The sequence below is a fragment of the Euprymna scolopes genome, chromosome 2 (assembly GCF_053919585.1).
Source record: "Euprymna scolopes isolate OS-2025 chromosome 2, ASM5391958v1, whole genome shotgun sequence".
NCBI classification, from domain to species: Eukaryota; Metazoa; Mollusca; class Cephalopoda; order Sepiida; family Sepiolidae; genus Euprymna; species Euprymna scolopes.
Window position 1 is genome coordinate 183,108,969 of NC_136483.1, and position 19,807 is coordinate 183,128,775.

At 33.6% G+C, this 19,807-nt stretch overlaps 1 protein-coding gene across 1 annotated transcript in view; it reads right to left on the minus strand.

Annotated features, from left to right (window-relative positions):
* The window catches only part of LOC145299351 (uncharacterized), a 348,674-nt gene that overhangs the window by 189,680 nt on the left and 139,187 nt on the right, over positions 1-19,807 (minus strand). The gene's annotated exons all lie outside the window — the stretch shown is intronic.

Here is a 19,807-nt window from a genome sequence, read left to right on the forward strand (position 1 = left end):
ACCTTTTGAACGAATTAAATTATTTACGAAAGGGCATTTTTACTTAAATGCGAATTGGGAATAATTTTCCCTTTAACCAATTGGGTACCCCCACATATATTGTTTTTAAAATATATATTCAGAAAAGTATTGTTAAATAGCACGAAATATTTTTGCTTAATAAGTTTTTTTCTAATTTTCCAAGTTTTCGAATTATGGTTCTTATTTCTCGGTCGAATAAGTGCAAGAAAATTTCATAGTCGTCTTCGTCCATCTGTTTTTTTTCTTTTGGTTGTTTTTGCGAGTACTTTAAACTGAGTTTCATCAGTCGTCTTCAGGCAGTTTTGGATTTATGTTTCGTTTAAAGTATGAATGCTTTCACATGCTTCAGTTTACATTTAAATTTCTTGAACTAGTGAAACGTCTCATGTGTAAAAAATACGTTTTGTAACGTGTTAAGAACGTGCCTAAAATAAATGTACAACGGCTTAATGGTGTAATTTGTAAAATGGTATAGAATTTGCAGTTATATATATATATATATATATATATATATATATATATATATATATATATATATACTAGCATTTCAGTCCGGCGTTGACCCGGGTATTTGGAGATGAAAGAAAAAAAAGAGAAAAATAGCGGTAATTTTTTAAAACTTTGACCCCTATTATGATCCCTTAAAATTTATTGTTTTGGACTCAAATCAAGTTATTAAGTTAGATCCATGTCTAAGGAACCTATATCTAAAATTCCAAGTGTTTAGACTCAAAATTGTCGGAGGAGTTCGGTAGAGTTCTCAAAGGTCAAATCGTTGAACTTTGACCTCTTAATCGCTAAATTTCTGTCCGAAAACCAATCACATCGATTTTCTAAAATCTCAGTACCCTGTATATCAAATTTCGAGTCTGTAGACTAAAAATTGACAGAGTTATTCCGTAGGGAAATGTACACACACAAATACACACGCAGACAGACACTTTCACTTTTAAAGATATATATATATATATATATATATATAGATAGATAGATATATACACATGTGTATAAGTGTGTGTGAGTATGTGTGTGAGAGTTAATATAGGAAATATATATTTTTGAGATATATATTCTTTAATAAGACATCGAAATTATTCAAATTACAAACACGATAAAAATTAGGCTATTAATTTCAGAGCACATACAGTGATTAGTTGAATTCCAATCAATAAAATGCAATCTTTTAACCAATATATTTATTTTAAAATCGTTTGGCAACGCGCAATATGGCACAAGTAGAAACAATTACACCATGTTTTTCAGAAACCTTAAGAAACATCCTGTTAAGAGTTTGGTGTGCGTGACAGTTGCCTGCTTTCTTAAAATGTTTGCATGGCTATAGCATTTTTATAAAACATCGTTCATGTGTGGACTAAAAGACCAAATAAGCATATGTCGAAAACAAACCTAATAATAATTGACTCTCCTGTTGTTGTTGTTGTTGTTGCTGCTGCTGTTGTTGTTATTGTTACTGTTATTGTTGTTGTTGTTGCTGTTGCTGTTGTGGATGATGATGATGATGATGATGATGATGATAGCTAATAAAAGAAAATATATGTTTCTCGGTTTGTTTATAATCACGTACTTTGTGATGTGTTTGTTCTATAACTTTCTTTTGAAGTTGCTGATGTTCTGCTTGTTTTGTGCGAAAAATGAATGCGTATAATATGTAACATTTATAGATTCCACCATTTTGGATTTATCTAACGATTTATCGATAACAAGATAACACGTTAATTGCCTTTTTCACAGAACAAAAAAAGATGCATTGTATAAACCCACCAAGGGAGAGCACTCTTCCAGTATTAATGTTCACAAAAGGCGCTGCTGATATTGAAATAGACAACCACTCAGAATGACGATATGAATGCCTCACGTTCTAATCCAATTGATTCCATAGCACCGATTTTACCAATAATCTTGATTAATAAATTTTACTAATAAGTTACTGGTTATCAAAACCAGGAAGCTTTCGAGAATAATGGTTAAAAGTACGATGATCACGATGACCACGACGGGATTGCAAACAATGGGTAGAATACTAAAATGATTACTTGACTGAAACTGATTATCGAAGAGAACGGCTGAGCAAGTACTTGTTCACATAAGACTTGAAGATGGTCACAGTTGAAAAGCTGCTTCGTGGTACTATGTTTCAAAGATGGGATGTTCAAGGAAATTTAGGTTTGTTGGTAACATCCATATAATTTCTACTGCATGTAGTTAACTGTAGAATGAATTGTGGAAAGCTATGCCAACGACAGAACGGTAAAATATATAATATTGACCAGGATTAAATATAACCTCGATGAAGTTGATTGAAATTTTTGTCATTTTAACAAAACTAAATAATAATTTTCAGAAATGATTTACGAAACAAAGTTAATAATACATGTGAACAGTATCTGTCTTTTTCCATAGGCATCACCATTTATCAAGGCCAAGATGCCACTCGAGGATAAGGGTTAAAGAGTGAACACTAGAAATTGGACAATATAGTAATCGTTAGTAATGGAAATTCGGTAAATTTGTTAACTTATATGGAACGGCCCATCAAAAACTTGTTTACGTTAGACTTGAAGACAACCATATTGTAGTTAGCTGGAAAGCAGGAAAACGGAAGACAATTCGATAGGCGTGCAGTTCTAAGAAAGAAACTTTGTTCATGGAATCTACGTTTAGGTTTAGGCACATATAAAGAGTGGGGGACATTATTGATAGTGTTTTCTGCTAGACGGGTGTTTCCTCAGAATTTGTAGACGCCATTAAAGGAATATATATCAGTCCTGTTGACGTGTGATGAGAGATGTGTTTCCTATGATGGGAAACCAAATTAGCATATTCTTTTTAGGTAAACAGATTATTTTTAATTCACATGGCTGACATAAACAATAAAGAAAATTTTTTTCTAAACTCTAATGTTCTTTGCTTTTTGTGGAGGGGTGTCTCGATACGGTTTTGGTGCCATTCTCTATATGGCAAAGTTTACAAAAGAATTATGTGCTAACGTTACTCACAGTGATGGCTAAAATAATATCACTTTCGATAGACTCGATTAAATGTTTCGTAAATGCGTTATATTAATCGACTTTCCTTAAATGTTCGATGAACCAGTCAGAAACGAGTATCTTTTCTCTATCGTCTATCATAGCCTCAGCATCCCTAGACTCCATTAAAGGAATATAGTAGCGATAGGACGATTCCAATATTTTTCCCGATTCCGATACAATTACTGATTCCGTACTAAATTCCCGATTTCGATACAATTACTGATCCCGATCCCGATTCACCATCTTTATAAATCTCTAAATATTTAACTATGGTGTTGTTATTTGTTTCCGATCACCGTAAAAAAAAAAATACGTGTTAAATGTGCAGATACTTTCTCAGACATAAAAAATAGACTTGTGGAGGAGGTGATCCATAGATTTTAGGTCTAGTGTTGATTTAAAATCAATAAATATTTATTATTTTATCATTACTAAAAGTAGTGGAATATTTTGCTTTAAATAAAAGAAAAAAAAATGTGGAACTCTGTTCCGTCTGCCTGCTTCCCACCTGACTACAACTTGGATATCTTCAAGTCCAACGTTAACAAATTCCTAATGAACCGCCCCCTTTAGTAAACACTTCATCAAATCTCCACACTAACGTACTGTACTTGCAATAACCCTTATCTCTGAGTAGCTTCCGTGTAAAAAAAAAAAAAGAAGAAAAACCAATTATGATAAAATAATCGTTTTTTTTTTGGCATCGGAAAATAGGCACACACTTTTTCGATTTCGATACCGATTTTGAAGCCAGCAAAAGTTCCGATTGTCCCGATTTCTAATTCCGATTAATTATCCCAACACTAGAATATAGTTCTAATCATTCAACATATAACAATTTTTACTTTTTCGAGAGATTTTTTTTTCTTTGAACGAGATAAACTTTTATCATGAGGCATCACGCATTTGTAGATTTTTTTAGTATAAAAAACAACAAAAAAAAAACAAAACTGAAATTAATAAAAAAGAAGAAAGCTGTAGAAAAGGAAGAAATAAATAAAATATTTAAAAAAAATCCATTTCAAAATAATCAGAAGCGATGAACGGTTAGTTTGGGAATGAGAACACTTTAGATTTTTAAGAGTGATACGAAGCAAGATTTACCTCGAAGTTAAAAAAAGATTTTACGGAAGACCACCATGGGGGGAAAATGAAGCGAGTGCCACTGGGGAGGGGAACTAACCTAATTTAAAATATCTGATTTATCAAATTTAAAAAGAACAAAAAAAAGGTAGATCGGTGCTAAGAGGTTCAGTTCATATATATATATAAGTTTTAAAATATAATTACCCACTGACACGTGTTTCGTCTCTATGACTCATCAGAGCTGCTAATCTAGCGAGATTCGAAATCCAGACCTCGTGATAATAAGCCTAAGCCTCTTCCAGTGAGCTATCTCGCAGGAATACTAGCTACTTGCATTTTTACGTAGATGTTGTTTGTTTGTTTTTGTTAGCGATACTTATTGAATGAATTCAATTATTTATATGGAAGCGCATTTTTACCTAAATGCGAGTTGGGAATAATTTTTCCTTTAACCAGTATGGTACCCCCAAATGGAGAGCGGCATATGTATTATTTTTAAAATATAATTATCCACTGATACGTGTTTCGTCGTCTATGACTCATCAGAGGGGCTGAATCTAGCGAGATTCGAAATCGGGTGGGTGTAATAAGAATACGATACAAAGCAAAAAGTTAATTTATTTTATTACACGGAAACAAAAACAATAACAAATTACTATTCTAATGTATTCTTTATATTATTTTTAACACGAGATTTGTATTTATCATACAAAAATACATTTGAACAGCACTTTCTTATTGTTTTTGTTTTCGTGCAATAAAAATAAATCAACTTTTTGCTTTGTATCGGATACTTATTGCTTCCACTCTATATTGGATACCATGCCTTCAAAATCTAAGGTAACTTTGCAAATGGGTTCGAATACTTTAACCGGCAGTAATTATTATATTGTACACTGAAGATAGATTGCGTAAGCATAAAATACTGGTGTCAGTAGGTAAAAATAATAAATATTGAAATAAAAATAGCTTTATCGCTCATTGCCCTCTTTAACAAGGATTAGGCCTCTATGATAATTCAATCTATGCGTGATATAATTCTCCAGCCGCTGCCGTTGAACGCTATATGATTGTGCTTACTTTATATGCCCACCGATTTGATATAACGTAGAATTTAAAATATGTTCATTATCTAGTTAAATGACGGTGGCATACGGGTTGAATACCAGGCGGAAAGGTCAAACGTGTCTTTGCATGTGAGTTTAAATCATTTGTATAGCAGATAGGTAAGTATGCATATATAAACATACATGCACTCACCAAGAGACACATGACATAAATATCCTATATATATATATATATATATATATATATATATATATATATATATATATATATATATATATATATATATAAAAGTGAACGTGTCTGTGTGTGTCTGTGTCTGTGTACATTTCCCTACGCAATAACTTTGTCAATTTTAACACACACACACACAAACACGCACACACACACACACACACACGCACATACAGATACGTTCACTTTTATAGATATAATAGATAGATTATAGCCAATAATATTTTGTAAGACCAATAATCACTGGCTTAAAAGAATATCGAATTGCCGTAGGATCACAAATTGTATAATACTGTAAACCTGAAGTCCAAATAAATATTAGCATCAAAATTTATAAGACGATCCCAAGCAGATAAATAAAGCTCAATAGGCGAAATAGAGCAATAATATAAGTGAAAATTCTGAGTTAAATTATGTAGAATTACTACGAAATCATTTGTTCTCCTTGCATTCTCCTCAGCATTAGTTTTTTGGAGGGGGCTGTTGAAATCGAAGGTTTTACCTATGTTTTTCTGCTTTTCACTAAGAAACATGCAAATAAATATTGCCCTCTTATTTTGAATTTTCTTTATAACCGAATATTTTGTTGGAGTTCTCTCCCACAAAATCTAGAGAGAGAGAGAGAGAGAGAGAGAGAGAGAGAGAGAGAGAGAGAGAGAGAGAGAGAGATGAAGCGGGGATTTGTCTTCAGAACGGTTCAGACGTCTTTGGAAAGGTGACACCGGCAAAACTAGGTGCACCCGAAAACCGCTCTAATCTGTTGTCACATCTGTTTGTTGATGCGTGACGCCACTTCCTTTGACGTCAACTAAAATTTAAAACGATACATTTTTTTTTTTACATTCTGAATCCAATGAGCTTAAACACAGGAAGTAAGAGAACTAAAGAGAGAAAGACCTAAAGAAGGAGGGAGAGAGAGAGAGAGCAGAAGAAGGGGCAGAGAGAGAATTAGAAACGGAGAGGAAAAGATAGATAGATAGATAGATAGATAGATAGATAGATAAAGAGACTGGAAGGTAGAGAAGATATGTATATATATATATATATATATATATATATATATATATATATAGAGAGAGAGAGAGAGAGAGAAAGAGAAAGAGAGAAAGGGAGAAAGAGAGAGTGCGCTAGAGACAGAGGAAGAGAGAAACAAATACACACGCACATATATAGAGATAGATAGATAGATAGATGGATAGCGAGAGAGAGAGAGAGAGAGAGAGAGAGAGAGAGAGAGAGAGAGAGAGAGAGAGAGAGAGGGGAAGGAACAGAGGTTGGAGGAGAAAGATAGTGTGTGTTTTGAACCCAAATAAATGTTGGCGTTTCAGTCTGCTGTGCCTTCGGCTAAGGTCTCCATTAAAAGCGACTCCTGCGATACGAAATGCACCCGAACCCTAATCTTTTGGTCACACCCTTTGTTTGTTGATGCGTAGTGTCATTTCCCTTCACGTCAAATTGAATTAATAAAATTCTATTTTTCTTTATCATCACATTCAAAACCCGAAAAGCCCTTAATTTTTATTTATTCTTAAAAATTAAAAACTTTTATTCGTATTATTTAGATTTTAGTTTTTGACATTAATTCTCTACATTTTACGCGCATAAAACAGACGGATAAGAATAACATTAAACATATTTGGACCCTTTTGCTTGCCAGGGGGAGGGGCAAATAAAGTTACATTTTTTCGCCAGATTGAACACTAACAGACCAAATTCAACATAAATCATTACCGGTTTATTTCGTTTACAAAATAAAGTCCACTCTTTTCATTTACAGAAAATTTACTCCCGTCATATATTAGCTAAACCAGGGGGAGGGGGACATCGATAAATATAAAAGCGAAAGTGTGTGTGTGTGTGTGTGTGTTCGCTTCTTCTTGTGTATGTCCGCGAATGATTTGGCTTGCAGCGCAAAACTAGGTCAGACTTCCTCGCACCTGTTTATTTCGCTTCATAAACCTTCATATAACGCCCTGATCAGTTTCTCTCCCTATTGGCCCAGATGGTTAGGTGACTGGCTTTTTTTCCCTTTCGTTTCAACCTTCGCGTCAAGGCTTCAGGGTTCAATCCGACCTTCCGACCAAGACTTTTTTTCTTTTACACCTTTTTTTTAACACACACACCTCCAAACACCCAGGCAACGCCGGGTACCCCCCGCTAGTTAATAATATATCGTGATTTTATATATGAAAAAAATGTACCTAATTTTATGTATAATCTTATTTATGGTTGGCAACTAACAACCACAACTTTTAACAAAACTTCGTAAAAATGCAATTTTGACAAATATTTTTATCACTTTTACTTAAGCAGATATACACGGAGGGCTCTCGGAGCAAAAGTGAAACACACCTATAATAAAACTTCTATCTATTTAATTCTCTCTGTTTTTCCCTGACTAACTCCAACCTTTCTTATTGGTCTTAACTCATTCTTCTCTCATGGTTACTTATGCACATAAGTCGGTAGAAGAGAAGTAGGTTTATTTTTTGATTAAAAAAACATTTACTTTCCCTCAGCTAGCATATCACATGGCTGACAAACCGACTTCCTCCTGAACCTTATGTGCCATTTCAAGATAAATAGAAAGAATATTTTTTTTTCCAAATATTAGATTCTAGCAGGTTGCCCGGCGTTGCCTGATCATAAAATATTCATAATTATTTTAATTCATAGAAAGACTGAAATATGTGCATACGAGTATTATGCTTTTTTTTTTAAACAATTCACTTCTTGTAAGTAAAAAAAATAATACTTAAGCTGAAATCGAAACCAAAACCTAAAGACAGTGAGTCAAGTACTATAACCATTAGGCCAGCTTGACAAAATTGGTAAAAAGTGTTTTTAAACATACTTATTATTAACATAAGGAATCTGTCATGTGAACGATTCATGAATGCGCATTCGTGAAACAGTTAGCAAACAGATAAGCATCCGATGACGCTACGTACCAATTTTTCAATTTTGACCTCTTAGTAGCTTCTTTTTTTCCGGATGAAAACGGATTAAAAGTTTTTCCACATGTCTGGATACCCTATATACCAAATCTCAAGTCTATATATTAAAAAGTCGTTGAGTATATAGGTTGAGAATTGTCCTCACACTCATTCTCACTTTTATAGATATGCTACATTATTTATCCGAGGCAACGCCGAAAAAGTGTTTTACCAATTTTGTGAGTGTTTTTTTTTTTTATTGCAGTTTTTACCATTTAGCTGGATATACACACAAACACAAAAACACCTATATACATATAAGGTCTCATGTGTGATATGAAAAGAAACTGGAATCTTTGGAAGATATCAATCATACCAGTTATTATAGGTGCCACAGGGCTTATGAAGAAGAACCTGAAGTCCTACCTAACTAATATCCCTGGTGAACCAAGTGCAAAAGAAATCCAGACAATTGCACTTAAGGGAACAACGAGAATACTAAAAAGAGCTCTCGGTTGGTATCAATAAAAAGCAGGGGAATGTTGGCAGCTGGTTTGACTGCCCATACCCAACGTTACAATCTGCAAAGAAAGAAAATTAGGTTAATTTTTACGACGTGCCACAGCGTATTATAAACACCCCAACCTCCCCATGTTAAGAACGGCTTTCGGAATAAACACCCCAACCCCTATGTTAAGAATGGTTTTCGAGGTTGTGAGTGCTTATTCCGAAAGCCGTTCTTAACACAGTGAGGTTGGGCTTCTTATAATACGCTGTGGCACGTCGTAAAAATTGACCGAAAATTAAGTATACGCCTACTCTTTATAAAACATATGAGGCAACATTGATCGTTTAAACAGATGATCACTATAATAAAAAGGTTTGAAGTAATTACATTTGATGACATGGAGGTACAGCTTAAGACAAGTGACGTAACAATGTAATAACATCTTCCATAGATGGGAAGTTCATGAAAAGAAACTCTTTTCATGTAAATTCCGTTTGATGGATCAGGTCTAGAAATTCGTCTATCACATGAACACGATTTTCATTTGGAAGTAACAGGAAGGATCGAACGTTGCACAAGATAGAACTAAATAACTACTAGATATCATTATGATGCGATAAGCGTGTTCAACAAAACAATATTGTATTTGTATTGAACTTGATCGCTACGAGTGGCCCAGTTCTACGGCCCAGTGCGAAACTTAGCCCCGTGAGTAGTTGTATCCGCTGGAAGGATGGACTATTTTCTCGTCAGGTACGTAAAATGTGTCAGTTCGCCGATGAATCGGCATTTTAAGGGTTAAGGAGATCCCGACTACCATTTAAATAATGCCTTTGTTTAACAAGGGACGAACGTACTTGATAAGAAAGAGAGAGAGCGAGTGAGCGAGTGAGCGCGTACGCACGCGCGCGCGAGAGAGAAAGAGAGAGAGAGAAAAAGAAAGATAGGAAGGGAAGGAGGGAGGGAGAGGGAGATGGGGGCTAGATTAGAGTGTTAGAAAGAGAAAATTCAAAAAGGAGGTAGTCGGAATAGAAAAAAATAACCGTTTATATATATATATATATATATATATATATATATATATATATATATATATATATATATATATATATAAGCACCCCACCACACCATACATATATGTATGTATGCATGTATTCATATTTATCATTGCTCTTTGCCCAGTGATGAAAAAGAATGTGTTTGGAATTAAATAAAGAATGTGAATCGTTGATGGTCTAAGAAAAAGCAGATGTTCTTGTGATGAGACTACGAGCAATTTATCTTCAAGTGTCGGTAAATTAGAAACGGACATTATATATATATATATATATATATATATATATATATATATATATATATATATATATATATATATATACGTACTTTATATATATATATATATATATATATATATATATATATATAGGGGGGGAAATGAAGACGAATTAAAGAAATTCTTTAAAAAAGTGACTTATTTGGATAAAACAAAACTGATGAGAAGCAATAGGTTTCGAAATACCTAGATGTAAAGACCATACATATCCCGTACCCCTAATTTAATGTAATTATGAAGAACGATTAAATTAATATGCATATATAATAATAAAGCTTATGTTATCGTTTCTTCTCTTTTTCCTTCTGCCTCTGTCTCTCTCTCATTATATATATATATATATGTATATATATATATATATATGTATATATATATATATATATGTATATATATATGTGTGTGTGTGTGTGTATGTGTGTGAACCTTCAAGCTTCCATTTATAAAAGTTTGGTATACATGAAGGAATACAAAGTATATGTAAGACAAATATTTTCATATATATATATATATATATATATATATATATATATATATATATATATAGATATATCGTTTTTTGAATAGAAACCACATAAGTTGCTCACCATTCCAAGTCAAAAATATTGGAAGGGTCATATTCAGATAGATCTTAACCTCATTCGCTATGCCTGTGTCCCTTCGGCTGCTAACCCTGCCCACCCGACACTCATGTTTCTGTCATTCACACTGAAGAAGACCGAAGGATCGGTCGAAAATATGGGCTTTTGAAAGAAAAATTTTCATTTTCTTTCGAGAGACTTTTTGTATTCCTATCCGTCAACACATAGGAAATAAATACGGAAAAAGATATAAACATTTATATATTTTTCGTATTGATATTTTATTCACACACACACACACACACACACACACACACACACACACACACACACACACACACACACACATATTTATTTATTTTTTATTTATCGACCTATATTTTTAATCGACTTTTCATTTACTATATATATATATATATATATATATATATATATATATATATATATATATATATATTAACTTATCATCACCTTACACCGTTTATAGTGTAATTTTCACTTTTCACTCCTTCGCACTTTTACTTTAACACCTGAAGATGATTCGTGAACGAATCGAAAGCGCTCGCGAAAGCAACAATTATGGAACTTTTATTACTATTTTTGATTTGGATATAACAAAGATTATAAATAAAATAGAAAATTAAAAAAGAATCATAAAACAAAGTGTCTCCGTTGCATTTAATAATATTTGCTTGAATGAATGCTTGGTATATTTAGGCAGAATATATATATTAATCTATAATATAAAGCTGAACGTCTCTGTGTGTCTAGTCACGAATAGGCCCTATATGATTGACTATTATAGAAAACTGATCATATATAATGATTAAAGAGGTATCGAGACACAGGAATGGGTATGTTTGATCTGGCATAATCATGATTCATTAAAATTGTGGGGTTTGCGTATGCTCCTGGTCCACAAAGTATGGAAATAAAAATTTTTAAAATTAAAAAACAAAAAACGTTTACAAGTGTTTTTGATGTAGATGTACATAATAATATTTTGATAAGTATGTTTTAACTTAAGTAGGGATGGTATAATAAAATGGTGGGGTCTGCGTTCGCGCCTGGCCTCCATAGAATGGAAATAGGCACAAACTTTAATAAAGACTTTTCATATCTATCGCGTAAGTATACTTTGGTAATTATGTTTCAATTTGAAGAAATATGATATAATAAAATTATGGGGTGTTCGTTCGCGCCTAACCTCCATAGAATGGAAATATGTCACAAAGTTTAACAAGGCTGTTTTTGAACCCAGTCAACGACGGGTACTTTTGCTAGTATATATCTATATATAAATATTATATATATATATATATATATATATATATATATATATATATATATATATATTACTGGTAAGTCACCATTTATCAAGGATGAGAGTCACTCGAGGATGTGTTACTGATTAAACGTTTGGCGGTGTGAAAATATCCTTTTTTGACTAGCTGTTTTCAATAATAACACATATCTTCCTCAATCAACTTTGATTTTTATCATGTTCCTAGTGCTGTTTGAACTCACTTCTTCAGAACCTTATATGTGTAGTTAACTTTCTTATGATTATCTGAGCCGTGATGCTGCCGACCGTTGCTGTGAAAGGGTTAGGGGTGGATGAGTGGGTCGAAGAAAGGGAAAGAAATATACTAGAAGTAGGAGTGTAAGTGGGGAATCCGGATAGTTTGGAAGTTGGATGGCATACCAATAGTTCTTGAGAGGGGGAGAAGATATTTCGGCTATGTTGTAACTAACATTTGATAAGTGTCAGGGGTACGCAAGATGACAGAGCAATGTGAAGTCGGGATCCGTTCCGGCCGTGTGTGAGAAAATTGTAGGGCACACACACACACACACACACACACACACACACACACACACACACACACACACACACACACATATATATAAGCTACGATGGTGAAAGATAAAGACTGCGAAACGCGTGTCTGTGTATTATATATATAAATGCATATTAATGCATATATATCTATATATATGTGCGTGTGTAGTGTGTGTGTGTGTTCTATATAAATATATATATATATATATCTATCTATATAAATTTAGGTATGTTTATCTGATTATCTACGAGGGTTATTCAAAAACTAATTAATTTTTTTAACGGGAAAAAATCATAGAGATACGAAGATGGGAATGGTACCATTATATCGGGTGACTTTTTTGCTCCAGAATTTATTTTTCTACATTGTCTCGACCATTTTAAATGCACTTTTGCCAAGAATTCACTTACACGTCTCTGCTTCTGACGTACGTCCATGACAGGGATTGCTTTCCTAGAGTCTCAAAACCGTCAATATCTGCAACATAGCGATAAGAGTTTTAGATAATGAATGCATAAGTTAAATCATCATAACAATGCACTTTGCAATCCCCTTCTGATCCATTCGGGTTGAATAAAAATAGGAGGTATTCTTTTTGGAAGTCGCATTGTATTTGTATGTACAGGCTTGAAATATAGGCTATTTATATAGTTTGATGAACATGGGTAAATGAGAATATAAGTTGTTCATTGAAAATCAAAATTTGTGTCATGTTTATTATAATGTTATACATAAATTAATAAATATTCCCCAATTTTTCATCTACTTTCGAGTATTTAAAAGGGATTTTAAGGAACAAATTGTGTGCCATTATGACTCATTTGAAAATTCAAATATTTCAAATTTTCATTGAATTCTATCTGAAACCTACAAGTTACTAATTAAACAATGTTCTCTGGCTGTATATTTCATCTTAAGACCCCTTAAGCTGTAGTCTTACATTTTAACATTTTCTAGAACCAACGTATGTTCAGCTTCTCCGTAATTGTTGGCAGAGAAGTGCTGTTGGTTCACGAGTCATCAAATTTTACTATCAAAACTTTTATATTCTATTTTTAATATTATTTAATTAGAATTCATTTTTGAGATGAGTATTATTTATCGGTTTATTTATTGCGGACTATTAGCTACATCTTTCTTAGTTGTTGTTTCGCGACGTTTCGACCAACTAGTCCTCTGGCCTTCGTCAGGTGGTAACCGCAATAGGATAGAAACCCCGAATCTCCTTACTGCATTCTCAACAATTACGGCTATCCATAGTTGTTGTCATCTCACCACGTTTTGGCCAAGTAAGCCTTTGGCTGGCTTTAGGTAGGATTGAAACCGTTATCTGTAGACAATTCTCATCTGGAACCGTAGAGATTCAACGTCTCTATCCACTGCGTCATATTATTTTTGTTATACATTGTTTTTGACTATATTTTCTTATTACATTTTTAATCAATTACTTATTGCTGAATCCAATTCTTTTTTTTCATGGAAGTTTATTCAAGTCCAGAATTCAACCTAATTAAAACAACAAACAAAAAATACAGAAAAAATCTTTATGCTGTATGTATCCATCACAAAACGAAGATATCATATTCCTAAAATCACATAAATTTGTAACTTTACACACGTCTATACACGTGTTAATAGTGGGGCAGGTTATCTCAATATTCCACAAGAATACAAGCACCAAGTGAACGATTGTTTCAGAAATCTATCCCACTAAATATGTAGATCCCGTCGCAAGAAAACCAAGATAACAAATAAATCGACTCATTTATTTCCAACTACTTTACGTGATCCTGAACTGCGCAGACGTTTTTTTTAATATCTTTTTCTTTTCGCCGTGAGGTCATCTTGTGCACGGCTCCGTCATTTGCATACAGCTGCCAAATGTGCATCCGCGCTCTCTCACAAATTAACAATAGTGTTTTATATAGAAACTCATTTTGTTGCGATTTTTAGCGATTTACTATCAATCGTAACAAGTACAAAGCAAATTTTTATCTTTATATCTGGAGAGGTTGGTAAGGTGGTAACCATCGATTAATTTGAAGTATGGTGAGCCGACTCGATTCCTCATAAAAAGTTGATTTTCTGGTATTATTTTTATTATTGTAATCCTTTTTCAGATGTGCTGTTAGGGCATTTATTAATTTGATATGTAGTTGGCTTGAAGCATTGTGTGGGATAGGTATGCAGTAGAGATTTAGAAGGCTGTTACAATGCGAAGAATGAAATATAATCGTTGTTGGTAAGAGAAGACGAGAACAAGTGGCGATTTACAAATCAATAAGTACATACATATATTTTATATATACATATATTTATTCAGTTGTATTGGTAAAATGTCTTACTTGTTATGTCTGCGACATTATCCATTATTAATTTCGGAAAAAATTCCCTTTATTTATTTATTTACGGACAATTATCCTCATCTTCTAATTGTTGTTTCTCAACGTTTCAACCAACTATTTCGCTGGCCTTCGTCAGGTGGTTAACCGCGACGGGATAGCAATGCTGAGTCTCTTAACTGCATCCTCAATAATTACTGCCTTCTATTCTATAGTTGTTGTCGTCTCACCACGTTTTGGGGTAGGATTGAAACCGCTATCGTTAGACAATGCTTACCTGGAACCGTAGAGATTCGACGTCTTTATCCACTGCGCCACAGGCCGCATAATTTCAATCCTACCCCAAACCGGCCAGAGGCTTAGTTGGCCAAAAACGTGGTGAGACGACAACTATAAAAGTGATTAAGTGACTCAGCATTCCTATCCCGTCACGGTTCCTCACTTGACGAAGGCCAGAGGAATAGTTGGCCGAAACGCCGTCAAACAACTACTAAAAGATAAGGATAATAGTCCGCAAATAAATAAATAAATAAATTGATCTTCTTAATTAAAAAAAAAAACTACGTGATTTTTGGAATATGAAATGTTTAATGAATACGTACATCATAAAAATGTTTCTGTATTTTTCTAGTGGAAAACTCACTTGCACCGAGTCATTTTCTTGGACGGTGAATATAATTTCTTTTTGTATATAATTTCTACAAGTAAAAGGGCGGCAACTCTAGTTATTATTTTTATTCTTGTAAATGTACACTTAATCACAGTTCAAATTAATGGACATATCCATTAATGAGCAAGTAAACTTTAAAAGATTCACCACGACAATGTTTACACAATGTTGTTGTTTGTTATTAAAAAAAATATATTAATGAAAATCACTTTTCTTATAATAATATATTCATCTTGATTTGAACAAACAAAATGACAAAATATAATAAAATAGGAAGCATAATATAAAAAATATTAATAAAAAGTACCTTTTTGGAGTTGTATTTTGATTTTCTTAAAGTTTCAATGAAAATTGTGCTTCCAGTTTTAGTGCTGAAAATTTCTTTTTATTCTTAGTAAGTCGCACTCTCTCTATCATCTGAAAATTCTAGAAACCATATACATTAAGACTCTGAGACCTTCCCTTTGTAAACAGGAAGAGAATCTGTTAGGGCTTAATCTGGTTTCTATTTAAAAGTTAGTTTCCCCGTTTTTTTGTTGTTGTTGTTTTTCTGCCCATTTTTAAACGTGATTATTAAGCTCGATTTTAGCTCTGTTGAGCGAGCTTCAAAACCGGTCAGCTGGCATATTCATTTTTTATTTTTTTATTTCACAGCCTAAAATGTTTCCGAACAAGTATAAAGTTGGTTTGTACATAGCCATAATAAAAGTTTTTACTCCACAAAAAAATATTTAAACAATGATTGAATAATATTGTTTTCATTTTTCATTTATTTTTCAGTTACGTGAAAAAAAAAAAAAAAATCACGAAACTTTCGTTCGTCACTTTCATTAAACCATCCGGACCATTCCGACGATAGCACGGTACTAATACTACATGAACATGTGTGAAAAAAAACCCAACAAATATATAACAAATAATTGTTACCAAAGATAAGAACATTTACTTACATATATAATTCTCACTTTTATTTATTAAAAAAAAAAATTACATTTGCACCCCAAACAAGGCACATTGCCACTTTGATGTAAGGCGCTACACTTGGTCTTCGGGACAAGATCAAAGTGTAGTATCTGTTCCGGCAGATACTGCAAGCTATGACTAGCTATGACTAGCAAAGACCAGATGTGGGGGCAACCCCACATGCCTGACCTTTAACCAGCTCCCATTTCCCACCTCTCGGGAGCTGGTCCCCTTTTTCCCTTCCCCCTCCCCTTCACTCCTCACATTAAAAATCGGCCTTGTGCCTAATTTGCTCGGTGGGGGAGCAAATAAATACCATCTGTTCCGGCAGATACTGCACTTAAGATGATTTGTACCAGTCAATGGAGGGGAAACCCTCTATACTGGGACAATTATTATTTTTGGTTACCAGAGTGCCCCCTTTTTGCCTACTTTTAGGGGAGCTGGTTTTTACCTCACATTAAAAACGGCCTTGTGCCTAATTTGCTCAGTGGGGGAGCAAATAAACACCATCTGTTCTTCAGATGCTGCACTTCTATTTCTTGTTCTCTTTCGGTGGAGGAGAAATCCTTCACGACTGAGACAATTTTTTTATTTTTGTACCTTTTCTCCACGTTAAAAACGACCCTGGTGTCTAACTCTGTCCCGTGGGGAGGCATAGTAAATAGGTACTATCAGGAACTTTAGTTGCATGGGTACTATGTAGGGAGTTTAGCAGCAAAATGTCTGTTCACATTACACTTGAACTTCTGCATGTCAGTACAGTTGGAGAAGCAGGAAACCGGAAGAGAATTCTAAAGTTTAGCAGTTCAGTGGAAGAAGCTATTAGAGTTAATGATTGTACGATTTATCTTTTAAGCCTGAAATTCACAGCCATGTTTTCCAAAATTAACGATCATGATAGAAACTACGCTTGCACAGCTAGGTAAAAGTGACAATAACAAATAAATTATAACTTTTTTAATAAAAAAAAAAAAAGAAACATATAAATTATACAGGTAGTGCAGTTAGTAACAGTTATTTGTTGTCTACTTTTTCCACCATCTTTTTGCCTGTGAAGTATACTGCACAATCGTCTAAATAGATTTAAAAATAAATAAAATGAATGATGGTCTCGGTTTATTTAAAATATTTTTTATTTTAGTTGAATACTTCTCTTTTTCGATAATCTCTATCTTTAATGTAAAATGAACTTTGTCTATATGTCTGTGAGTCTGAGAGTTCGTTCCTTATGGACTCCAAAACGACTGGGTCGATTTTTATGAAATTTCACACGAATGTACTTCATGCGCCTGCCAGTGTTCTCAGATAGGTTTTATATCAGAATGTCTTCGATAAGTATCCATAATCCATAGTCGAAATCCATTGAAATGAGGAACAGGTGAACCTTTCACAGCCTAACATCAAGAGTGCATTTGAAAGGTTTTATTACCACACAAGCCGAAAGGTCGGACATATAAAATCAACAGTATGTTCTTTGACATGACAGGAGCGCGTTCGAAATGAATGTTTCTGTTTAGATCACAATTGAACCATAGTATTCGACTTTTCTATTCGAAACTTTAATTCAAGCCATTATATATATATATATATATATATATATATATATATATATATATATATATATATATATATATATATATAATCAACAATAGGTTCTCTACAGTCCAATTTAGAGTAAGAGTAAATTGTATTGTAGACTTAGTCACCCCGAGGGGGGCATGTGATACTTCTTTTAGGTGCAGCGCGAGTCGTCGCCAACAAAAGCAGGCAATCAATCGATTTGATTGAAAAATGGGGGATTTCATCGATTTTGATGACAATAAAAAATATGGGAGTGTGAAACATTCGTTGATCATCATCCAATCCCGGGCAATTCGGGTCTTCCTGCTAGTTCACAATAAACTGATGTGGCTTGATCCACGGTTTGGGAACCTATTAGTCTAAAGTCGTTTTAGTATGATCTGATTCGAAAGAGTAGGGAATTGGCTATTTTCAAAAGGGCTGAAAAAGAGAGTTGCACAAATAAAGAAAAATAAAACCGTGGAGTCGTAGGATCAGTAAGGAATAACAGAAAGTCACGTTATTAGTCGTTTTCCAGCTTCATCTTGCCAGTAATGCGATGCTAGGCGAGATTAGGCAGATCTACGAGATTTGCCGTGACAAGTCATAGCGCCAAGTGACATCGGCGTTCGGTGATACGCCACACAGATAGTCGACGTTGTCTCGCAAGTGGTTTCTGACCTAATCTCTCAGCATTTTCTTAACCCTGATATTTGGTTTTGCTACATGGAAATTCGAATCAAAACACGCAGTACGTTAATGTCTGGATGTCTATATGATAAATAGGTTCACATGAACACGTGTATAAGAAAATTATAAGATTAGCGAACAAGGTGGATGGTGCGTGACTGGAATTTTGTAATTATTTTCTAATAATAAACAGCGATCGGTTAAGAATGCAAATGGCATGTCCTACAAGTCCGCTGGCAATGTGACATGTTTTCATAAACAGTCTAGTCGTGACATCTTCGTCGTCATGGTAACAATCGTATGAAATAAACGCAGACAAGTTAACGTGAGTATCGTGAAGTGGTCGTTGTTCTATTCTTCAGAAGCGTATTAATATTTACATTTTCGGTGATTGGTAATGTCATGAAACTGCAGTAAACTGAATATATTATTGAAACAGCTCTATCCAGTAGAATACTTAGGTCTTTCTTTATCCACAATCTGTTTTCTTAATACGGTTCTAACACGATTCTGAGAATTTAGTCTTCCTGCTGACTATTTCTCCAACCTACGTATATATATATATATATATATATATATATATATATATATATATATATATATATATATATGTATGTATGTATGTATATATATATATATATATATATATATATATATACTACACGTTTCAGCACGTTAAAAACAGAGGAAAGTTATAGTCCGTTGAATTAGTGCTTTATGCCAAATTGACACTTGAATATGATTATCTTTGTGATAAGTTTTGCAGTAAATATTAATCCCAATAAATCCCTATTAATCCATAAATGTCCATCGAACGGATACCAAAATGATTAGTTCACTGCGACTTTCATAACAAATGGCCAAACAAAATTTCAGTCAGATCAGTCCAGTCTTTACGAGAAAACTTTTAAAGTAAATGTGCTA